We start from the raw sequence: 24422 nt of genomic DNA, 5'->3' as shown, positions 1-24422 counted from the left end.
TTGCCCTGGAACGCATGTTCCTCATGGGCTGTTCTCCACAGTCCTGGCAGTAATCCAGTCTCGCACACCTGGCCCGGGAAGAGCTCGCAGGCTAAGTCCCTCATTCCAGAGCTTTGACTCATCATGTTCCCTGGCTTAAGTCCTGCTGTGAAACCTCCACACCAAGCACCTTTAGGGCTGCTCTGATTTCTGTGTCCACAGTGGCTACACCAGTAAACACTGGTTCCAAGTCCTCCCAGCTCCCCTCTGGCCAGCTTACTTAATTGATGTTCGGGCAAGGGAAATTCGGGGGAAGCATCCCCAACCTTGTCTCTGATGCTACAGTGTGGACAGTGTCCACACTGCCACTCCAAGTCCCAGAAGAGGGGTGTGGAGTCCCTTGCCCAGGAGTCACCAGAGGGACTCTTTAAGAGCCATCTCCCCATTTTTGAAGGAGGCCCCCTCTCTGACCTTGCTGAAGGTTACTGATTCTTAGCGGGTACTCATCAGCTTTAATCCCCTGTCCTGCCTTCCGCAGAGTTCCCCTCCATGCCTTGAAAGATTTTCAAAGAAAATAAAACGTTTCCATCAGAGCATGCTCTGTGTTCCTCAGCCGGTCTCTCCGCAGGTGAAATGCTCTTCTTCACCTTGGGCAAACTCCCTTCCGGGTCCTGTTTCCTCTACTCTCACCGCCCCCACTCATCCCTCTGGGCACCTTCTGCCCAGACCTGGGGCTCTCTATAGGTTACGAATCTGCTGGTTGCTCTCCTCAGTTACCTGGCTCAGGTTTCCGGCACAGGAAGTCCTGGTCACGGGTGGTAGCCAGGTTTAATTACCAGAAACTAAACTCAAACAGCTGTGTGTTATTAAAGTATGCATAGGACAAGAACATGTGCAGTTGGGAGCCTCTGAAAGGCTGTGATGTTTAGCACAGCCCTTTAATTGTGTGGTTTCTCTCGCGGTGTTCCTTTGAAGGCAGGTCAAATCAGAGACCACCTGGATGTCCGGTTGGAGCATCTTTCCATTTTAAAGATCAACTCCATGGAAATATAGCGATAGATGGTAAATTTCTTAAGCTTGACTTTAGTCTCCAAATAAAAGCAATGCCATTTTACTTTCCTGTACACTTTTAAATGTTTAGAATTTGCTGGAACTTTGAAGTGTGTGTGTGTGTGTGTGTGAGAGAGAGAGAGAGAGAGAGATAGATACTGATACTTTGGTAAAAGGCTTCACAGCAAATTTGATTCCCATTTCCCTAGTTCTATCCACATTGTTCAGTGACATTAGCTACATTTTCACACTGGATCATTGTTCTCATTTATATTCCGGCTGTTTTGTTTCCATGAATCTCGCTTCCCTGTCCCCACTCCTTACCTTCTTAATCTTTGTTTTAAGGTAAACACTGACAGGAGATTTCAAAAAGTTCATGGAGAACTTTTTCCATGATCCCACACTTCATTATTCTAGAAGCTTCTCAAAGCTACCAGACAGGTGGCCCCTGAAAGGAGGACAGTACTAATGGGTGGTCTTGTTTACTTTATGCACCAATCGGTTGTTGAGCTGAAAGATGACCCCTGAGAAGGATCAGGGTGACCATCCTCGGGGATCCTCAAGTCTCTCCTGGCTGAACCTTATATTTGTGTGACCCTCCTAAGAATGTGCCGTTTCGCTCATCCATGCTCATCCTGTCTGCGCTTTGTGTATTTCCCTGTGTAAGGCTGTGAACAGTGAGGCTAGTACAGCTATTTTCTTCTAAGGATTCATCTCGTTTTCTTTAAAAAGAAAAATGTGTGCTTCTTGAGGTACAATCCTTAACCAGCTTCACCAGCATTGTCTAGTTTTGACTTAAACTGAATCTTGCCTCAAGGTTCAGTTGAGCCCTCCCTCAATTATTTATAGGTCATGTTGGATGCCAGCTCTGTGCCCTGCATGTTCCAGGGGCTCACAGTACCCTGGGAAGTAAAAATGCCCTTGGGCCCTGCCTTCATGGAGTTTGCAACCTGACTGGGCAAGCAGATAAGAATCAAACTGTCATCCAACAAATAGGAAATTATCGTGTTGATCAGTAGGATGAAGGGAAAAAGATGAGTAATAAATGAAAATCTCACTTCCCATAGTCACAGTTTTATGAACTGGGAATTCTATTTGTGGAATCGCCTTTCATAACATAGAAGTATCTGGACTGATCATGAGAATTAAATACAATAAATATATATTTTACAAGATACCTATCAATTATGTAAAATTGTAATGGCTGTGTTTGCTATTCTATCCACCTTCCTGTTGTATCAAAACCCATCTCCAGTGAGAGGGATAGTCACAGAGTCAAAAGCAGAATCGTTCACCAGTATGTTGCCAAGGGGGAGATGCTGGGCAAGTTGTCCCCGTTTGTCATGAAGAGGTGAGGATGTGAGTCTGGGCTTCTCCGGCCCATGCCCATCATCTTTTCCTCTCAGGCCCCCCTGTTTGTTCATCTGTGATCAGACAGAATGGAGCTAGCATTGCAGAGAGAGGCAGAGGAGAAACAGGAAGAGAACTCCAAAAGGGCTTTAGCCATCCCTGAAACCAGTTCTCTGCAGTGTTAGCATGCCTTGGGAACACATCACCGCCAGCTGCCTTCAGATCACGGGGCTCATGGTGACTCCTGTGTCAGTGCGGCTGTGCTCAGTGGCTAATGTTTCCGGCGTTGGTCTCCACTTCTTCCTGAAGGGCCTCTGGAGACTGGGACCTCCAGCGTTTCCAGCAGAAGACATGCTCTATTGACCATCTGCACCCACCAAGTGTGGATAGGGGAGCCTTGAAACGTCTACTCCCAGAGTCAGTGAGGTTGAGGCAAGTGTCTGTCTTTGCTGACAATGAATGTGTCTTAACATAGAAACGAAGCACTTGATTTTGTCAGTATTTCTGATAGTGGACTATTCGCATGTAGCTGAATTGCCTGGCGATATCTTAAAATGAATCCAATGAAGTTTGAACAAAAGATTACGTCTAGCTTTCTTGCTCAATCTCCTCGGAGCAGCCCTGCATGGCACCAAGTTCTCTGGTTCTTTGTTCAAGTTGAAGGGGAAGTGTGAGGTATTCATCATTGTTGATTCATGTGTACTAAAAATTCCAAAAAAGTTCTGAAAGGAAGCATGGGCAAAGCCAAGTGCCATTGAAGGAGTCAGCATGCTACGGCCCCATCAAAAGGCTGGTAATCTTGGATTAGAGTTCCCTCCCTGGTGGTGTAGTGGTTTCATGTTAGGCTGCCATCCACATGGTTGGCAGTTCGAAACCAACTCCTTGGGAGAAAGATTTGGCTTTCTACTCCCACAGTTTGGTTTATTTTTCAGTCCGTCTCCACAAACCATTACAGTGCTTTTCTAGGTCACCCCTGTGGAAAAAAGCAGGTTATCAGAAACTCACGGGGCCAGTTCTTGCAGACCTGTAGTAGGATTGCTCTAATTCATCATCGACTCGATGGCAGTGAGTTTGTTGTGAGTTTCTGGTATATCTGCCATCGAAGAAGAGGCAGTGATGCTGAGGTTCTGCCGTCCCTCTCCCCATGGGACACATGGATGGAATTGATAGACAATAGCCCTCAGAGTCTCCATATGAGAGGGAAAATTAGGGCAACCTTGTTGAGGTTCTTACCATTTTCCAAGAAAAGGCAAAAGGCAAATGGATCGGAGTTAGAACACTAACTAGGGTCATGACATTGACCCTTGACATCAGTTGGATTCAAGAGACCCAGTTCCATCAGGTAGCAGCAATGGCAGCAGACCCTCTCCCTTCAATGACCATGTCGAGGAGGGGGCACAGCGACCAACACGCCAACAAGACTGAAGGCAGCCCTGACACAGAGGGAACCAGTTCTTTAAATGGATGCAGCACCCAGGGTTGGAAGGAAGCAGAGCTTAGGGAATACAGCTCAGGCACCGGAGCCACCGAGACGTGGTTTAGCGTCTCACCCTGGGCATTTGTTCAGATAGGATGTCCCTCAGAAGAGGAAAGTGAACCAAAGAATGTGTTCATTCCCCTAAACTTCCCTTTTACATCCAAGCAAGACTCCTGAGTCCTCCCAGCAAAATTAGCTGCCAAGTATATGCTTGGTGTCCCTAGCGAATGCATTTAGGTCTTCTCAATTTTTGGTATGTAAAATTGTAACTACTTCATAGGACAAAATGACTAGATGGAACGTTATGCTTGATACTTGGCATATTGAGTACTTCGTATATGATACAGGAACATCATCCAGCAGCTGAGCTGGCACTAGAAGACCTATTGACTGGCCACCAGCTGACTGGCACAGTGATGAACCTAAGTTGACGGTAGGGGTCCGTGAGCACCGAGATCTGCTGGTGAGGACCCTGCACAGGGGCAAGGGGCAAGTAGTAGAAACGTAGATCTAATGCTGCTGAGCCTCTAGGGTGCGATTTAGGGCTTGCTCATCCACTAAATAAGAACCTGATTAGCCTAGCTCAATAATCCCAATGGAAGAAAAGTTAAGGGGGTTGAGGAACAGTAGGGTCTCTCTGACTTCCTCCCACAGAGTCTTTTATACCTCCCAAATCCTACTGTCCAGGTGCCGTGGGGAGACCTCACATGTCCCAAATGTGCATCAGCTTGCCCTTTTCTCCCTATCGTTGCCAGACATGCGTGTTATCGTTTTCCTTTTTCCTTATTTGGTAATCTAATCGTAGTTTTAAGGATCTCTAGTGGGATAATGGTCCTGGAAATCACCGTGGACTGCTAAAAGGACAAACGGATCTGTCTTGGAAGAAGTACAGGCAGAGTGCTCCTGAGAGGCAAGGATGGTGAGACGAAGTCTCACGAGCTTTGGACAGGTTGTCAGGAGAGACCAGTCCCTGGAGAGGGACATCCTGTTTGAGAAAGAGGAAGGAGAAGGATGGACGCCGTGGTGGCTACAACAGTGGGCTGAGGCATAGGAACAATTGTGAGGGTGGTGCAGGATGGGCTGTGGTTCATTCTGTTGGGCCACTGTGGGCTGGAACCAGCTCGATGGCACCTAACAGCAACAACAACACGTGGCCTGATGGGTTAATCATTAGACTGATTTAAGGATCTCTAATGCCATTGGGACTTAATCATGAGGCTCCTAACTTAAGTCAGCAGTTCAAACCTACCTGCTGACTTCTCCTGTGAAAACGGATAGTCTCAGAAGCCCTCAGTCGCGTCACGATGAGTCAGAATCAACCCCATGGCAGTAGGTTTGGGTTTACTTATACTTCTGGTTTCTTCCATTTCCCTGACCACTGATAAGATGGGGTATCTTTTCACATTTGGATTGGTCGAGGGCATGACCCCTTAGCTTTGGGCATCGGTTACGGAACAGGATCGTCTTTAGAATCAATCTGATACCCGTTTCATTAAGGACCCCTCCAGTCATTTCACCTCTCCTACCTTCTCTGCTTTAAACAGCAGGTCTCTGCTTCCCTGCTTCCTGTTGGAAGTTTATACTGGTCCTGCGAGCACACAGGCGTTATTTGTCTTCCTCTGGCAGATTCCTTAGAATTAATCATGATGTAGCTATTGAGATGGAAATGAAAATATATGTCCCGGCTTGCTTTTCTTTCTTTCTATTTTTTTTCCCCTTCGGGCTTGCTTTTCATCTCCATTTGAAATCATTTCAGGTTTTCCAAAAAGCACCGGTTTGATGACATTTCATGGACTTATATGCTGGCACCTTTCTAAAGGACAGAGTCGGATATTTGTTATAAAAAGAAATGTTAAGCGTTGGGAAGAGTTGGAAATGTAGGTGTTCAGAGAACAATGTCCGGGATGCTTGTCCCTTTGTTCTCATTGTCATTAAGGGTGGCAGTGGGGAGTGGTGCAGCTGACCAACCTCAGGGATGCTCAACCCTGGCTACATTTCAGAGTCACCTGGAAAACTCTTACTAAATGGTGATGATCAGAATGCAGGCTCAGTCAGAATTTTTAAGGGTGGAACCATGCATCATTCATGTTTTAAGTGCCCCTGGAGGTTCTGAAACAGGATGGGGATTGTTACGTGTGATGATCTCTGTGCTCCCTTCTTACGATTGTAGTTGTCAGAGACTTCGTCTTACTTGAATCTACAAGCTGATCAAACAATGTAAAGCACTGGGCAGATCTGCCGGACAAGACCTCTTTAATGTTGAAAAGCAAGGATGTTACTTTGCGGACTAAGGTGCACCTGACCCAAGCCACGGTCTTTCAGTCACCTTGTCTGCGCATGAACGTTGCACAATGAACAGTGAAGACAGAAGAAGAATGCATGCATGTGGGCTGTGATGGGATCCTGTGGCTCTCTTGTTTTATTCGTGTGGTGGAATATGTTAATGGTGTTCCTAATGTTGAACCATCTTTCCATTTGGTATGGATCCCACTTGCTCACTATAGATTATTTTTGCTATACTGTTAGGTTCCATAGCGTAGGATTGTGTGGAGAATTTTTGTGTCTGTGTTCATGAGGGATGCTATTGGCTATGTTAGGTGCAGTCCAGTCAGTTCGGACTCATAATAACCCAATGCACAACAGACCGAACTATGGCTTGATCCCGTACCAGCCTTGCTATCATTGTTACAGTTGAGCCCCTGGTTGTAGCCACTGCATCAATCCATCTCTTTGATGCGCTTCTCCTTTTTCACTCACCTTCTACCTTACCAGGGATGATGTCCTTTTCCAGAGACTGGTCTCTCCTGATAACATGTCCAATTTGCGTGAGACCGAGTCTTGCTATCCTTGCTTCGAAGGAGCAGTCTGGCTCTACTTCTTTCAATACAGCTTTGTTGCTTCTTCTGACATTTCTCCGTGTTTTCAGTATTTCTTCACCAACACCGTAATGGAAATACATCCATTCTTCCTTAGTTTTCTTACTCACTGTCCAGCTTTCACACACTTAGGAGGTGATTGCAAATACCATGGGTTGGGTAAGGCACACCTCAGTCTTCAGCTCTGTAAAGAGGTCTTGTACAGCAGGTTGGTCCCATGCACTGTCTTTTGATTTCCTGACTACTTCTTGCATAAGCACTTACTATGAATCCAAGCAAAATGAAATCCTTAACGTTGATCTTTTCTTCATATATCATGATGTTTTCTATTGGCCCCGTTGTAAGAATTTGTTTTGTTTTCTGGTTTGGGGTTTGTTTGTTTGTTTTTTCAACATTGCCTTGTAATCTATACTGAAGGCCGCAGCCTTGATGTTCACCACACGTGCTTCAAGTCCTCCGCCCTTTCAGTGAGAACGGTTTTGTTATATGCATATCACAGGTTGTTAACAAGTCTTCCTTCAGTCCTGATACTGCATGCTTCTTCATATCATCCAGCTTCTCAAATTATTTGCTCAGCATACAGATGGGAAAAATAAATGAAAGATTACAAACTTGATGCACATCTTTCCTGATTTCAAACAATCCAGTATTCCCAGTGTTCTATTCAAACAACTGCCTTTTGGTCTATGGACAGGTTCTACCTGAGCACAATTAATTTTATGAAATTCCCATTCTTCTCAACATTAGCAAAAGGAGCCTTAGTGGCGTGGCGATGTTGTGTGTTAAACTGCTACCCATAAGTAGTTCAAAGCCATCAGCTACCCTGTAGGAGAAAGAAGAGGCTTTGTGCTCCCGTAGATTTGCCGCGAGAAACCCACAGGGACAGTTCTAGTCTGTCCTATAGGGTCACGATGAGTCAGAATCAGCTGGTTAGCAGTGTGTTTTCCCAATGTTACCCATACTTTGTTATGATCCATACAGTCAAGTGCCTTTGTGTAGTCCATAAAACACAAGTCAACATCTTTCTGGTATCCTCTGATTTCAACTAAGATCCATCTGACATCAGCAGCGATCTCTCTTATGCCACTTCCCATCTTTCTCTTCTGAGTCCAGCTTGAATCTCTAAAATCTCTTTGTCAGTGTACTGCTGAACAGTTATTATCTTCAGCAAAATTTCACTTTCATGTGAAATTCATGCTATTCATGAATTTGTTCAATAAATTCTATATTCTTTGGGGTCACCTTTCTTTGAAATGGGCATCGATATGGATCTCTTTGGGTCAGTTGGCTGGATAGGTGATTTCCAGCTGTTTTGACATAGACAAGTGAGTGCTTTTAGTCCTTCATCAGCTTGTTGCAACGTTTTAAATGATGTCTTCGCCTGGTTTGGGTATCAGGAGTATACTTGCTTCACAAAAATGCATTTGGGAGCGTGCCATCATTTTCTATGTGGTGAAATGGTTTGAGTAGACTTGGTTTTAACTCTTCTATGACTATTTGTTAGACTTTGCCAGTGACACTGTCAGGCCAGGACTTTTTTTGTTTGGAGTTTTTAATGACTTCTTGAATTTCTTTTCTTACGGATCTATTGACATTTCCTATCTTAGACTCTGTAAGTTTACGTAGGTAGTTTGTTTCTAGAAATTGGTCCATCTCGTATTGGTTTTTAAGTTTGTTGGAGAACAGTTCTTCATAGGTTTCTGCTATTTTTTTTTCCCATTTCCATGGGCTCTATTGTGACATTACCCATTTCATTTCTTATTCATGCTATTTGCATAGTCTCCTCCTTTTCCATGTTAGATTTGCGAGTGAGCTGCTGGTTTATTAATCCTTTCAAAGAACCACCTTCTTGCATGCTGATTCTTGGTATTGTTTTGTGAGCTGCTGGTTTATTAATCCTTTCAAAGAACCACCTTCTTGCATGCTGATTCTTGGTATTGTTTGTTTATCTATTTGTTTCTGCTCCAATGTTTGTAGTTTCGTTTCCTCTGGTGATTGTAAGCTCGTTTTTGCTGCTTGTCTCCTAATTACTGGCGGTGTTGGGTGAAGCTGTTAATTCTGACTCTTCTTTTTGATGTTGCATTTATAGCTATGCATTGCTTTCTGAGCACTACCTTTGCCATGTCCAAAAGGTTTGGGGATGTTGTTTTCATTCTCATTTGGCTCAGTGAATTTTTATTTCTCTTTTTTATTTCATCCATTACCCCGGAGTATCTAAGCACCGTATTACTTGATTTTCCGATAGAATGGTGAGCTGAGAAAGAGCCCTGGTGGCATAGTGTGTTGTGAACTGAGCTGCTAACCATGACGTCAGCGATTCAAACCGACCAGTCATGTAACAGGAGGACAATAAGGCTGTCTACTCCTACAATACAGGTTCCAAGTCTCAGAAACCCAAAGGGTCAGTTCTACACTGTTCTACCGGGTTGCTATCAGTTGGAATGAACTTGATGACAGGTAAGCTTTGTAATATTGTGTTTTATAGTATTTGCATGCAAAGATGCTTTATGGTGGTTGGGTGTTTACAATGTGTTGATGTTGGCTTTCTGGTTTCATATAGTCTTATTTTGGAGAACGTTTCATGCTCACTAACAACCAAACAAGTATGCTGTGCTGTTGTTGGCGGCGTGTTCTGATGTGTCATGAGATCGAGTTGGTTAACTTTGTTTAGTTCTTCTGGGTCTGTGTGGAATTTCTAGTCCTGTTCCTCATCAAAAATGATGTATCAAAGTCTCCTCCTGTTACTGTGGTGCTGTCTTTCCCCCTCCAGTTCCGTTAGGGTTTGCTGGGTGTGTGTTCAGGTTCTTTCCTTGGGCATATGTAAATGTACTGTGGCCTTGTTCTCTGGTTGAACTGACCAGTTCTTTATATTGTGATGTTTTCTTGTCGCTCTCTTATGCTGGCTTTCCCTTGTTAATATTGCCACTACTGCTCTGTGTGTTTATTGTCATTGGCTTGATTTTTTTTATCCTTTGATTTTTAGTCTATTTTTGTCTTTGTAAGTTTATTGTTGGAGCCCTGGTGGGCATAGTGAGTTATGCATTGAGCTGCCAAACAAAAGGTCAGGGGTTCAAACCCACCAGTCCCCCTAAGGGAAATATGGAGTTGTCTGTTCCCATAACGATTTAAAGTCTCAGAAACCTGAAGGGGCAGCTCTGTTTTGTCCTATAAAGTCAGACTCAAGATGATGACAATGAGCTTGGTTTTTCAGTAGGAGGTTTATTTTACATTGGAAATTTCTATAAATGGGATGGCTTCGAGGTGGTGTGTTAATCTCATGCTGTTAACTGCTGTTGTTTTCTATCCAAAAAATTCCCTTTAGTATTTCTTGCAAAGTTGATCAGCTTTTTTCAAATTCCCTTAATTTCTGCTTATCTGAAATTGTCCTAGACTATACCATGATAGTTGAGGGACAGTTCTGCTGGGTAGATAAATCACAAACCAGCCTCTTGCCCAAAGCGCTCAGCGTTACTGCTGTGTGGGCTGGGGAGTTGGCCATTCTGTCTCATGCTTCGGCTCCTGGTTCTGCCGTTGCTGCTCCTCTGCTGTCCAAACGATCGCCTGGACCCAGGAAGTTCAATGTGCAGGAATCTCAGCGTCCAAAGGACATTCTCCGTTCCTAGCTCTTCCTTTCTTGCTGGTAGTAAAATCCCCCTTGCTCGCTTCTGACATGGCTCTTTTCATACCCAGTAAGGATGGCAATCACAGTGAACCCTGCTAAGAGTCACTCTCAGTGGAATCATACGATCCAATCAGTATCTTTTACCACTTTTTTACTTAGACCATCAGGAAAATAAAGGCCATTTGGTGGGAGTGATGGAGGTGCCCTGGTAGCACAGTAGGCTGCTAACTGCCATGTCAGCAGGTCAGAAGCAGCCAGCACTCAGAGAGTAAGCCTTGGAAACTCACAGGGGCAGTTTTGCCCCATCCCCTAGAGTCGCTATGAGCCAGAATTAACTTGGGGGCGGTGAGTTTGGTTGAGGCTTTGGTGGGATCAACAAAGGCAATGGCCAAAAGAGCCTTATTAAATCATTCACTGCATCGCACAGTGATGACGTGGGAGGTCACACCTTTCTGGTCACCAGCCACCAACGCAGGTGCAAGTTTGGTCTTGGGTCACCCGAGCAGATTATCAGTCATTGTCCAGATAGGAATGTTGCTTTGAAAAGTTCAAAATGGCCATGCTGGGCCGGGCCAGCTGATCATTCGCCATTCCATTCGCCTCCTTGATCATCATTTGATTCACTTCTTCTCATAGCCCAGCTTTGATTCCGTTTTCTCTGTCCTTTCCTCTGAGGCTCAGGGCTCTAGGATGATCATCTGTAGTCACTTCATTGGTCTTTGCAGTCTGCTGTAGGGAGTCCGGTGGCCTCTCTGCCTAGTCCACCACCGTGCCTAGTCCACCACCTGCCACAGCATGTTGAAGTTTAGAGTTGCCTTTTCTAACTTCAGATAAGGGTCTTTAATCTGTGTGGTGCCCTAACCACAGACCATAAAGGGTACTTGTTTTTTTTCTTCTGTGGTCAGGCCGATGCAGGATGCCACAGCATGTCCCCAGGGAGCCTTTTCTCTGTGGCCAAGCAGATGCAGCGTTTGATAGCCTATGCACAAGAGGTCTGGACACAGAGCTTAATTGATAAATCTCTTTACAATGGAGTCCCGAGAAAGCGGAAAAACATCCCCTGCCATTGCCCTGTGACTCTCTTGAGATTAACTGAACAGTACCTTCATTTACCTTTATGTCCTTTTAACCAGTCATATTGTAATCCCATAAATGCATTCTCCACCACACCAAAACCAAGCTAACTGCCGTCCAGTCAGTTCTGGCTCCTAGCGACCCTGTGCGACAAGGTAGAACTGTCCCTGGGGCTTTCCAAAACTGTAACTCTTTACAGAATTAGAAAGCTTCATCGTTCCCCCTGGGAACAGCCGGGGGTTCCAAACTGCTAATCTAGTGGTTAGTAGCCCACCGCATAGCTTACTATACCTCCAGGGCCAGTGACTGTAATGACTCCAACCACCACCACCACCAAAAAAAAAAAATAATAACAAGTAACTGCCATCAAGTCCATGCTGACTCCTAGTGACCCTGTAGGACAGGGTAGGACTGCTTCTTGAGTCACAGAGACTGTCACTCTTTACAGGAGCCCTTTACAGCCCCATTTCCCCCTGAGGAGCAGCCGATGGTTCCCAAAGACTGACCTTACTGCTAGCAGCCCAACACTTAATCACTGCGCCACCAGGGCTCCATAGCCACTTCGGAGCCCATTAATTCCCTGCCCGAGAGAGCCTGCCTTCCGCTCCCATGGCTGTCTGTCAGCCAGTCACGATGTTGTGGCCTCTGTCCCTGCTTCAGCTGTGCCAGAATGCTTGCTGCTCTGTTGCCCAGCACTGTGACTGTCTTCCGTGTGTGCATTTCGACATTCCCCTGGACTCTGACTATATCCCTTCCTTTTACTTTCACAGAGTGTGTGCGCTCACAGGCAAGTGGAATCCTGGGTAATAGGATTCTTTTCTGGTCATTAGATCAGGCCCAAGTAGGGCAGAGTCGAGATCTGATCACTACTGAATAATGAAAAGATCGAATTAGAGACCCCAAGCCCAGACCTGTTGGGGTCAAGTCCACCTGACTCACAGCAAGCCAAGGGACAACATACAACTGCTCTACAAGATTCCCAAGGCTCCAGCCTTCCTGGGAGCAGGCTGCCAAGCACGTTAACTGGGACCCACAGAAGAAACCTGTGCACCGGGAGAAACATTGGAGAATGAGCGATAAGCCCAAGAACAAAGGAATGCCCAGGTGTCTATCGAGAGAATACAAGGGCATGACCGAAACCCTGATTTGGACTTTCAGTCTCCAGAACTGGGACAGAATAAAGTTGCATGTCTTAAAGCCACCTGCTTGGCTTTCTGTTAGAGCAGAGAAGACCACCGTGCAAGCAAAGCAGACTCACTGAATTTCAAGGCCACAGCACTGCCGGTGTTTTCCGTCCACCAGGTGTTTTTTTCCATCCCACCATTGGGGAACAGCAGCAGCTGACTGGCGGGAAGCTCCCTGGGAAGCGGCTCTGATCATGAAACCCGGAGCTTCCTTTTAGGTCAAACTAGCGTTTTCTTTTCCACGATGATTGGCCGACCCTGCTCTGCTGGGAAAATCGCTGACACACAGCAGAAGCTTGTCCCTCGGGAAGTGGACTCCAAGGCCTCGGGTACAGGGCAACATGGGGCCACGCAGGTTGGAGCTGATTAGTGTGCGGCTTCTAAAGGAAGTGCTGTGTTCTTTTGAAATTTGATTTATATAGCTTCACATTTCAAGGAGAAACACACATTTCTCCTCCCACTGAATTCATTTGCTTGGGGAGAGATCTGATTTTATCAAGATTAAGTTGTGATAGAGCTGAAGAATCAGTCACATTAGAGCTAGCTTAGTAAAACCTAGGGCTTTTGTGCCTGAGGCTCCCGTTTTGAGGACCTGTGCAAGGTGTAGTGGTTATGATTTGAGTTGCGATCCACATGGTCTGCGGTTCAAAACCAGCAGCAGCTCCGTGGGAGAGAGGTAGGGCTTTCTACTCCTGCCAACAGTTACAGCCTCGGACACCCATAGGGGGCTCACTGTGAGCGAGCACTGAGCCGAGGGCAGCGAGTTTGGATTCGGGGTTTGACGTGGCCACAAGGACACTCAGCAGGCTGCCCCCTGCCCCAGAGGAAGGCATGCTGGAGAGCAGACGTCTGCAAACGCTTGAGATGGAAGGTCAAACTTGTCTCTCACAACAATTTAAAAATGATTCTGAGAGCCCGAAATATCTTTTGACAGATGAATGGAAGCACCAGGATCTGAAAAGTAAACGATGGGGTTGTTTTCATTTTCAGTTTTATCTCCCAACCACACGTGTACAGTGGGAGCCTTGCACAGGGCTCGAGAGCCGCAGTGACCGGCCCAGGCTCGAAGGAAAAACAAAACGACTACCCTGTTGTTGGGAAATCTGTTCCAACTCCCGGCAGCTCGTGTGTTACTGTGTAGGACCGGCCCACAGGACTCTCCTCGCCGAAATGGCCATGGAAACCAGATCTCCACGCCGTTCTCCCATAGACACCTGGGTGGATTCAAACCACCAGACCTCTTGGTTCGCAGTCAGGCACTAAAGGTGTGCACCACCCAGTGGCCTGTCGAGGAGACCAGCTTAGGGGCAAGAGCGTTGTGGGAGACCGCCTTGTCAGATGCATCTGCTCTCAGCATGGGGTGATGCTCAGAGGAGCATCCCAGGGTTTCCACGGACCCTCACAAGAAATTAGTGCGAATGAGCTATTTTTACTTAGCTAATCCACTCACGCATCTCATAAAGAACCCCTTTACTTCTTCTACCTGAAGTGCCTCCAGCTTATACACACATATTTTTTTAAAGTTTCTTCTCCTGTGGTGAAGAGCATTGATTCGGTGTCATTCTGTGCATGATTGTGGGAGATCAGCATCATTCTCGGGTTATCTGGACCTGCGTCTCACTGCCAAGTAGCTCCGTGTACTTTCAAAAGCCCCAGCACCCACCCCCAATCACTGTTTGTACAGCTCCTCCATCTGAGGGTGGGGAGGGAAGGCAGAGAGCCTGACTCAGAGCTTGCTGCGCCCTCCCTGGCCCACACTGGCTCTGCACTTGATGATGGGTGTGTATTGCCATCTGGTATGTGGGCTTAGCAGCCTCTCCAGGTCACGTGCTGCCAGTATGTCATTCAGCACGTGTTATATGGCTAACACTGTACCAAGCACAGCATAAATGCTGAAGTGATTAGATCCAGTCCACGTCTCTTCCACATCACAAACAAGTGTTATTAATATCCCATGCAAGTGAAATTATGTGGAAGATAGTTTTTAAATGGCTCCCGTAGTATATGAACAGGGGACTGCTGGATTCATAAAAGGACATGGAACAAGGAACATCAATGCTGATGTCAGATAGATGTTGGCTAAAAGCAGAGAAAACCACAAAGATGTTTGCTTGTGTTTCATTGACTATACAAAGGCATTCAATGGTGTGAATGGTAACAGATGACGGATAGCATGGCAAAGAGTGGGGACCCCAGAACATATGATTGTGCTCATGTGGAACTTGTGCTTCAATCAAGAGCAAGCATTTGAGCAGAACAAGGGCATGCTGTGGGCGTGCATGGCTATACCCTCTGCCCGTCCAGGGAAACTGGCCTATATGAAGAGGAATGCGATTGGAGGAAGACTGTCCCCAACTTGTGGCTGTTACATCGATGCCATGAAGCAGCACCTTGCTCGCTGAAGGTGAAATAGCAACGCATTGACTGATGAAGAGCCACGATCTTCCATAGGAATTACACCCGACCATGAACACCCTCACCACTGGATCAATGTGCAGCATCCTGATAAGTCGAGTTCCTTTTGGGAACTAAGGTGTGCCTGCCCCAAGCCCCGGTGTTTTCAAGGATCTCATTGACATGTGAAAGTTGGAAGCCTTTACATGGAAAGTAAGGGAGACCAGACCCAAATAATGTCTTTATGCTTTTAAATCACGGTGTTACCGAAGCATATTGGCCATTCCACAGACCCTCCGAAGAATCGACAAATCTGTGTTACAAGAAGCACAGCCGGAGCTCGGTCCTTCAGAAGCAAGGACAGTGAAGCGTCGTCTCGTGTACTTTGGACACGTTCTCGTGGAGAGACCCGTCCCTGGAGAAGCACATCACACAGAGCAACACAGAAGGTCAGCAAGAAAGAGATGGGCCCTCACGGAGCTGGATCGACACTGTGGCTCCAGCAGTGGGTTCAATACCAAGGTGAAAATGGCGGGGACAGGGCGTGGTCCGTTCTGTTGTACGCATGGCGCGAGGTGGAAAGGACTCATTGGCGCACACCAGCCACAGTGGTACTGCGAAGGAGGGTTCGTGGTATTTTTTTTAAGAAAGGTAATTGTTGGTGGCGATTGATTTGAGATTTTAATCACACTAAATGTGTGTGTGTGTCAGACCATAGTGAATAGCAATGGGAATTTCCATCACAGGAAAGTCATATCCAAGCTACTTGATTCTGCCACAATGCCTTCCCACATGATAATTATTTAACAAAAACTTGGCAAAGTCATATTATTTTCAAATGTTCGTAATAGGCAGAATGCCTTCCTTTCTCTTAAGCCCTTTAAAACACTTCCTCCAATTCTCCCCTGGCCCCCATGGAGTATTTGAATGTCTCAAGTGCTTCCTCTCTGCGAGTAGACCGACGTTTCAAGTCTGAACAGTCTCAACCTGAAGCAGTTTGCAGTCACTGCTTCTTGGATGTGCCGAAGGCAATCACTGGTCTACCCAGGGGAGAGATGTTTGCCTTGCGCATGCTGCTGCCGTGCTGGGTGCGAGAGGGAGTGGAGTCATCTTTGTTTTCCTTCTTACTAGTGTTCCTCCACTCTTGTGAGTTTGCCTTCACACACACACACACACACACACACACAGATTTATAGGCAATGTCTTTCTGTGTTCCACAGGTAAATGGGGCAGTAGGTTAGATTTCTGGGATGAACTTAAATAAGGCAGGCATTATTCTAAAGAAGTAGAGGAGAAGATAATGCTCAATTAATTACTGGCACACCAATCAGGTATGACACATGGTATAAGGGATGCCACCAAGGCAGCCCTGACTTAGCGCGATTCCGCGTGACACCACCTGACTCCATGTGTAGCCCAGTCGAACTGCGCCCCCCAGCTTCCGAAGGCTGGGATCTTTGGGAAGTAGGCCTTCCTTCCAAGGCATTTCTGGGTGGATTTGGATTGCTTGCCTTTTGAATAGCGGTTAAGCATTTACGCCTTTCCGCCATTCAAGGACTGTCAGTATAAGCGGGAATTCTGAAGCCGGGGACATCTCTGACTTGAGGGATCACAGATCATAGAAAATAACCAACCCTCATTGAACACGCCTATGGAGCAGGCACTGCTGGGCAGCTGACAGCTATTACCTCATTCCGTCCTCACAAAGATAATATGACTACTCACAAAGATAATATGACTAGGTATCATTGACCCCGTCACCCCACCCCCATTTAGAAACGAGGCCCACATTTGTGACTATTTTTCAGATGTCAATCAGTAGGTCTTTCTTCTGAAGTACCTCTGGGTAGACTCCAGCCTTCCATATGTTAGCAAGATTGTCTGCTGTAAGTGCCCCAGCCAGGGGCCTGTCGTGTCTGCACTCAACTATGAGTTCCAGTGAAGTGGTTTCTTCCCCTTCGCTACCTTATCCTCCTCCTCTCAGGTTTGCTCTAATTTGGGCCCTCACTCCACACGTCTCAGGGTGTGAACACAGTGGGTTATGAGGTCCTGCTGGATTGCTTCACAAAAGGTGGAGAACCCTTCTGTCCCACTCCCTTTTGAGCAGAATGACGGGCTTCACACCAGCCTCCCTTCCTTTCACTTCACTTGAGTGTGTTATGCCCTGCGGTGTAGTGGTTCGAAACCAGCAGCCACGTTGCGGGAGAAAGACAAGCTTTCCGACGCTGGCAGAGCGACAGTCTCAGAAAGTCACAGGGCGGGTCCTCCTGTGCTAGCGGGTCGCTGTGAGTCGGCATGGCTAGTGGCAGTGAGTTTGAGATGAGCTCAGGGAGCAGCTATCTCTCACTGGGTGCTGCGAGGACTTGGTGCAGGAACTTGAACTTGCCACAAGTCCTGCCTGTTCCAGGAAGTGTTGCTGTCCTTGGGAAACGTGTAAGTGAAACCTCAAGGCAATGACAGTGGTTCTGATTTGTAAACCCCACTTGTTTCTCATAAGACCAAAAGGCGATCCTGCCGTAGATCTTGTGTGTTAGGGGCTTCGGGCCTCTAAAGAGGAACTTAACGACAGGCCTCCCAGAACAATCGATAAGCAAATGGATATGAACAAGTGAGTGACATGTAGTGCTGCCTCACTCGTGTTAAGTGTATCCCCAAACTCCAGTTGCCATCAGGTTGGCTCTGGCTCCGGGTGCGTCCTGTGCGGCAGAGTGGAACTGCGCTCCGTGGGGTTTGCAGGGGCGGGTTTCTCAAGAAGGAGGTCTTAAGGCCATGCTTCTGAGTCCTCCTGAAACTCCAGCCCTTTGTTTAGCAACTGAACACTTGATCTGTTTGCACCACCTGGGACTCCAAAACGGCTCTTCATCCATCCAACCTACAGAGTCCTGGCCCTCCTTGGACAGGTCTTGCGTGGCATCTGAAATCTTCAACGTTTGGCAGAACTTTCCTTTGCAGTTTCAATTGTTAAACTGTTTCTTTGGTTTTCCAGCGTCCAGATATATTATTGCAGCCCCAGAAAATAGCTTCCTTTTTAAAATTAAAATGATTTTTCTTCATCTTGATTAAATTTCTTTTAAAATATTCAGTTTTGAGACTCTTTGGACTTAACCATGCAAAGGCTCGTGTGAAACATGGAAGCCCTCAGCCTAACCCTATGCCGTGTTCATCCTCTTGAGTCGGCTTTCCGACGTTCATATTTACGTACTGGATTTTCCTCTCACTTTTTCAAAGACAGCCATCCAACTTCTGTAAGCAAGAAGATGAACTTGTTTTCTCCATCCCTCTTGATCATCATCTTGCTGCTGCTTCTTGGTTATAAATATTTTAAATCAGAAAGCAGCCTAACTGCACCCTCTCAAAAATGCGTTCTGGAGTGAATCTCCTTGTGCATCTTCCAGATCAAGTGCTGTGTATATTTAATATACAGAGCTGTTTGTTCTGTAAGTGATGTGATGATTATCTGCAGGATTTTGGAGGCAACCCCCCCCCCTTCATCTTGGCCCTGGTGGGGCCCATAGGGTGTCCACGCCTTAACCCTCTCTTTGGCACTCTGAGGGCCTCGTTCGCCATTGAGCTGGTGATGCTGGAGGCAACTTTTCAGAGTTACATCTTCACCTAATCCTTTTTTTGGTAACTGCAATATTCATTTATTAAATGCAGCACTGTGAACTGCTAAGCTAGGTCTTGATTCTAAGAAATGAAGTAAATTATTTTGGGCATAGAAGCACTTGAGCTTTTAGGTAACATTATTGAGATATGTTCTTTAAATTAATGTACTAGAAGTTTCATTAATAAGAATGATTTACATTTTTTAAATGAAAGATACAGAACTAGAAAAATATTCATGAAGCAATTATTTCACTGTTAGCGTATTCATTTTGTTTCTTGTTTCATTTCACAATGTAACAATTATTTCCTCAATATGTTTATATATATATTTTTTATCATTTCATTGGGGGTTTATACAACTCTTGACAATCCATTGTGTCAAGCCCATTTGTACATTTGCTGCCATCATCATCCTCAAAACATTTGCTTTCTGCTTGAGCCCTTGGTATCAGTTCATTTTTTCCCCTCCTTCCCTCTCCCCCCTCCCTCATGAACCTTTGATAATTTATAAATTGTTATTATTTTGTCCTATCTTACACTGTCTGATGTCTCCTTTTATCCACTTTCTATTGTCCATCCCCCAAGGAGGAGATTATATGTGATATGTTTATATTTTTAAATGACCTTTACTAATAACATTTTGTCCTGGACCTACATGGTGCCAACTATCGAGAAGAAAAATTAAATAATGCAGCCATATAAATTTTTGCAGACACACCCTCAGTGAGATAAGACTTGACTACGGAAGAGGATTGGTCATTTCTGTCCACACCAATAAATGTTTGTTCCTTTCAGAGAGGTATACAAGCTGTCAAAACAGTTGAATTATTTCTAGCCTGCAAATACATTTAATGGAAAAAATGGCTTTTAGGTCACAGTTTGTGGAGAGCTGTCATCTTTATTATGAAAAGAGTGAAGGTCTGTTTTTTAATCTGTAAAGAAAAATTAGGAGGCTGATGTATAAAAGAAAAAAAGAGTGGGGACAACAACTGACCTCCCCCAACTTCACAAGGGGGAAGCTCATCAGCCCAAGGCCGAGTCCTGAGAGGTAGAGGTCACACATGCCTCCACCTTCTCTACGAATTGTGGCAATCACCCTCCCTCCTATACTGTTCACTGCTTCTCTGTGGGGTTTAGAATTCATTGCAATGGCCACACACAACTCACAGACAACACTCACATTGGGGGATATTATTGGGGAAATTAACCAATGACAATTCGGGATTAGAAATGTTCAAGGCACAGTTCTTTGGTCAAGCCAGCCTCGTTCCACCAGGCTAACAGACCTCTCAGCCACATGGGCCCTTGGCCTCTACATTATTGATTGTTACGGTGTCATAAAGCTCTTTTCATGCTGCCAATAATAAATGCCCAAAGGGCATATCATTCCACTACAAGCTTCACTCTGAAGGCTTTAAGCTCGATCACCATGGGTTAGAAAACACTAGTTCTCCGAATTAAGTGCTTGGAGGCAGCCCACTCCACAAGTGAGCCCCCGCCCAAAGACATTCAGCTTCATTGCTCTATCTCATGTCCTGGCTGCAGCCACTCCTCTCAGGCCACGGTTATCTTCTGGCTTGAGGATGCGCATCACCCAGGGACCTCTGGGTCCAAATAGCATGTTCCACCGCTGGCTTTTCTTTCACAGTGATAGGGAGACACCCTCCCCATTCCGGCTTCTGGATTGATTCATTTCATACTCAGCAGCATGGCAAAATTGACTAATTTTTATCTTCGAGTTCTAAGTTTTTGTAATCACAAACTCAGAAGAAAGTTGGGGCTTTCTACTCCTGTAAAGAGTTATAGTCGTGAGTTCTGCCCTGCCCTGTAGGGTCTCTATGATTTGGCATTGAGTAGATGGCGGTGAGGTAGGATTGGTTCAACCATCACTCATAACTGAATCCTATCAGTGCTGTCTCCCACTCTCTTAGCCAGAGCCATCAGGAAACGAGGAAATACACTCAATCTGCATGATCCCACCCAGTTATTTGGCAGGCGTTACCAAGACTATGGCTAGAGGATCCATATCAAGTAAATTGCTACACCACAGGCCACCTGGCTCTTTAGAGGGTCACTACGAGTTGGCATTGACTCAATGACAGTGGGGTTTTGTGTCAACCAGTACTTTGAGGATACAAGCATTTTTCTTGAACTGAAGGATCTTATATTCTTGTTGAAACTCTGAGCAGCTGCAGCTGTAAGTAGTCCAGTCCAGAGAAAGCCATTAAACTGCAGCAATTTATACTATCAAATGTCAAGGATCTTTTTCCCTTCCTTCGGTCAAGTTCTGGTCAACTCAACCCAAGTTATCCAAGCTAGGTCAAATGAGTACCAGCTGCAAGCTTGAGAGTCTACTCATAACTCCTTAAACTTCAGACCAGCCAACTTTTCCTCTGCTCTCTCCCCTCGAGCCTCTGTGAACCTGGTCAATGAATACTAATGGAACAGACCCAGACTCAGCCAATCTCTCCTGTGCTGCGCATCTCTAGTTCCATCCATGTGGACCTAGGCGGTCACCTCAGGGAGAATCCAGGCTGCTCCCTGGCTCCCTTTCACCTCCATCTCTAGAAAGAGCTTCACTTATGGGCACAAACTCTCCTGCCTTGATGTGTCCAATGTCAACCCACTTGCTTAAAATTAATAAAAAATAGAACCAAAAAAACAACAGTTTTTCTTTTTTTCTTTTCCTGCAGGTCTTTCTTTCCTTCCAACTCCTAAGTCTCCTGTTCTCTCAGCATTCTGGGAGAGCCTGCGACTCTAACTCCCCCCAGTGAAGGGCTGGAGATGCCCCACTCCTCAAGGGAGACTCCTGCTGGAAGGCATTCTGCCTCTCCCGCTAGCTCTTGATTCTGCTGCTGCTGCTCCTCTGCCACGCCCCTGGAGTCACAGTGCTGTCTTCTGGGTTGAGGGGGTTCACCGTGGAAGGGTCTCAGAATCCAAAGAATGTACTCTGATCCTGACTCCTCTTTCTTGACAAGACAGTTGCCTCCATTTCTGCTTCTGAGGTGGTTAATTTTATACCCATGAGGATGATAAAATTGACCAATCCCATGTTAGACGTCCAAGCCTTTACAGTCACAATAAATTCTGTTAACTATCACTCACAATTGAAGCATAATCTTATTTAGCATCATCCCCCACGCTCTCTTACCTAGACCCATAAGGAAGATAGGAAATTATACCCTATCTGCATGTTTGCACACACTTTAGTGGGAGTTGCAAAGCGTAGCTATTTAGGCCTAGATAATAGCTATATTTTCTCTTCCCAGTTATAAAAGTATATAACCATATTTTCTTTTAAGACTTTGATATTCAGAACTCATAAGCAGATAACAAAATAATGGTTTTGGTGATAAAAATTTTCTCCTAAGCAGAATAGATAACAATAAACTTTATAACCGTTCATTACTGTTACAATAAATTATTTTAATAGACACTTAAATCATTTTAACCAAAATTTTTGCCACTCTAAATGCTAATGAATCGTTTACTTAAAATATTGAAACTTTGACAACCTGGACTGTGTCAACTATAAATGCAAATAGAACCTTGCTTTTGAACATATGCTAAATAAAAGAAACCAATTGCAAAAGACCATCTACTAAATTATTTCACTTATCTGCAATGTCCAGAATAGGCAAATGCATAGACATAGCAAGTAGATTAACGGTTGGTTCCCCAAACCAAACTCATTGCCATCAAGTTGATTCTGACTCATTGCCACCTCAGGCAGGGTGAGAGCAGACAGCCTCATCTTCCTCTCCTGGGGTGGCTGGAAAGGTTGGCTGCCGAGCTGGAGTTGGCGATCCAATGCTTATCCAGTGCAGGAGTAGGGGACTGATAGCCGAAGGCTAAGAGTTCTTTTATTGAGATGATTAAATGTTCTCACACTGACTGTTGTAATGGTTACACATATCTAAGACTACACTAAAAACCATCAAATTATATGTATTAAATGTAATATAAATCATATCTTGATAAAAACAGGTTTAAAGTGAGTGGGGGAAGTTACTTAAACACTTGTAGAAAATGTTTGTGGTTGTAATTGGTGAGACGTGGTTGAGGTGAGCCTTTTTATGGCTCTAGTTATGAGTCACACGGTTGGGATCCATTCACCTAGTAGGGTTGAATGTGCTCTGAAACCACATCCACGTCTTAGGATATTGAGGCACCAAAGCACCCCCAGATCTTAGAACAATTAAAAGTAGTATGAAGCCCAAAGTAAACTGAGTTTTTTCATTTCAAAAGAAAGCTGCTTTGCAGTTTCCCTTCATGTGTAAGAACAAGAAGGCATGCTCACCAGGCTAGCCTACATTTTATTACAAAACAAAATTTTATCTAATTAGGTTTCCAAAGGGAATGTTCTAGATGTTAATTTAACAACTTGGCTTCTGCTGCTAGGTGATGGTACAGAGTGGCTAAGCGGTCCATGGACATGGGCTCTGTCAAAACAAATGGAAAAACAGTGCCTCAGCTTGCCCTTTTTCATCTGTAAAATGGGTGTGATTTTATAGTTCAGCCCACACCGAGCTATAAAAACATTAATTAGATTAAATTTAGAAGCATTTCATACAGAGTCATTATGCTAAATGCTTATCATCATTATTACGCCTGATCATTAGACCTTCATCATGAAGCCTAATAAGCATTCTACTGAGAGACTGTAGTTAATCTAGTGATTCACTATGAACCCTGGTGGCATAGTGGTTATACGTTGGGCCACTCACCCTAAGGTCAGCAGTTCAAAACAACCAGGGGTACTGAAGGAGAAAGATGAGGCTTTCTAGTCCTGGAAAGAGTCTCAGAAACCCAGAGGGGGTGGTTCTGGTCTGCCCGATTGGGTCCCAAGGAGTGAGAATGGATTCCATGGCAGTGACTTTGGGTTCGGGTTTAGAGCGATTCGCTTGCTCCCCACCCCTCCTTTTAAGCACTGTGGCAAATTTTCCACTGGCGTCTGTTTTCACCAAAGGAAATGTGCTTCCCTTGTAATTGCAGCCATAACGATGTTTCCCTGGAGATGAGCAGAAAGTCCGTCCCCATACACTCTGGATCTAGAGCTTGGTTGACACCTGGTCAGGGTGTGTCCTACGTCGTCAGTACGAGGACTTGGAGATGACTACACTCTTGGCACTCGATGCCACATGATTGATAAGTCTCTTGCTCCCATTTGAAGAGATTGGCAAATCCTGTCAACAGCCTGTTCAAGGAAGAAGATGCCTTACGTGCTCTGCGATGGCCTGTCCATTTTAGAGAACTTACCACATGGTCACTGGTCTCCTGAAGATTATAAAAGCATAAATCAACACCCGAAAGCACACGCCTCTTTTGTTTTGCACTTTTCTCATTAGTGTGGGGACACCCGCGCTCTCCTAGGAAGCATATCTTAGCAGAAGAAGTAGAGTGCCAATACATCACAGTAGTCGTCCAGTGTTTGATGCGTGTCGAAATTGTACGCTCTAGCCAAGCCCCATAGTTCATGTCTCAGCCTGGACTCTTTGGACAACTATGGAGCAGACGGTTTTGTGCAACAGAATCCCATTAAAGCATCCAGATTACAACGTGGAGTCGAACGAACTTCCCCACAGCTTGTATTGCTTTAAAAAGAAAAATGCTGATAAGTATTGTTAGTTGCCATCAAGTTGATTCCAACCCTGGCACACACATGCTCGTGTGTGTGTGTGTGTGTGTGTGTGTGTGTGTGTGTGTGTGTGTGTGTGTGTGTGTGTTGAGCAGAGCAGACTGCTCCACAGGCCTTTCAAGGCTGTGATCTTTCAGAACCAGATCCTTGGGTCTGTTTCCTGAGGTGTCTC

General features: G+C 45.4%; 1 long non-coding RNA gene across 2 annotated transcripts in view; it reads left to right on the top strand.

Annotated features, from left to right (window-relative positions):
• The window catches only part of LOC123521367, a 177255-nt gene that overhangs the window by 2642 nt on the left and 150191 nt on the right, over positions 1–24422 (top strand). The window lies entirely within an intron of this gene.

The sequence above is a fragment of the Echinops telfairi genome, unplaced genomic scaffold (assembly GCF_000313985.2).
Source record: "Echinops telfairi isolate 266 unplaced genomic scaffold, ASM31398v2 ScPeMD7_12;HRSCAF=54, whole genome shotgun sequence".
Classification (NCBI taxonomy): Eukaryota; Metazoa; Chordata; class Mammalia; order Afrosoricida; family Tenrecidae; genus Echinops; species Echinops telfairi.
Note: the sequence above shows the minus strand (reverse complement) of the source record. Positions and strands in the feature narration are given on the sequence as shown.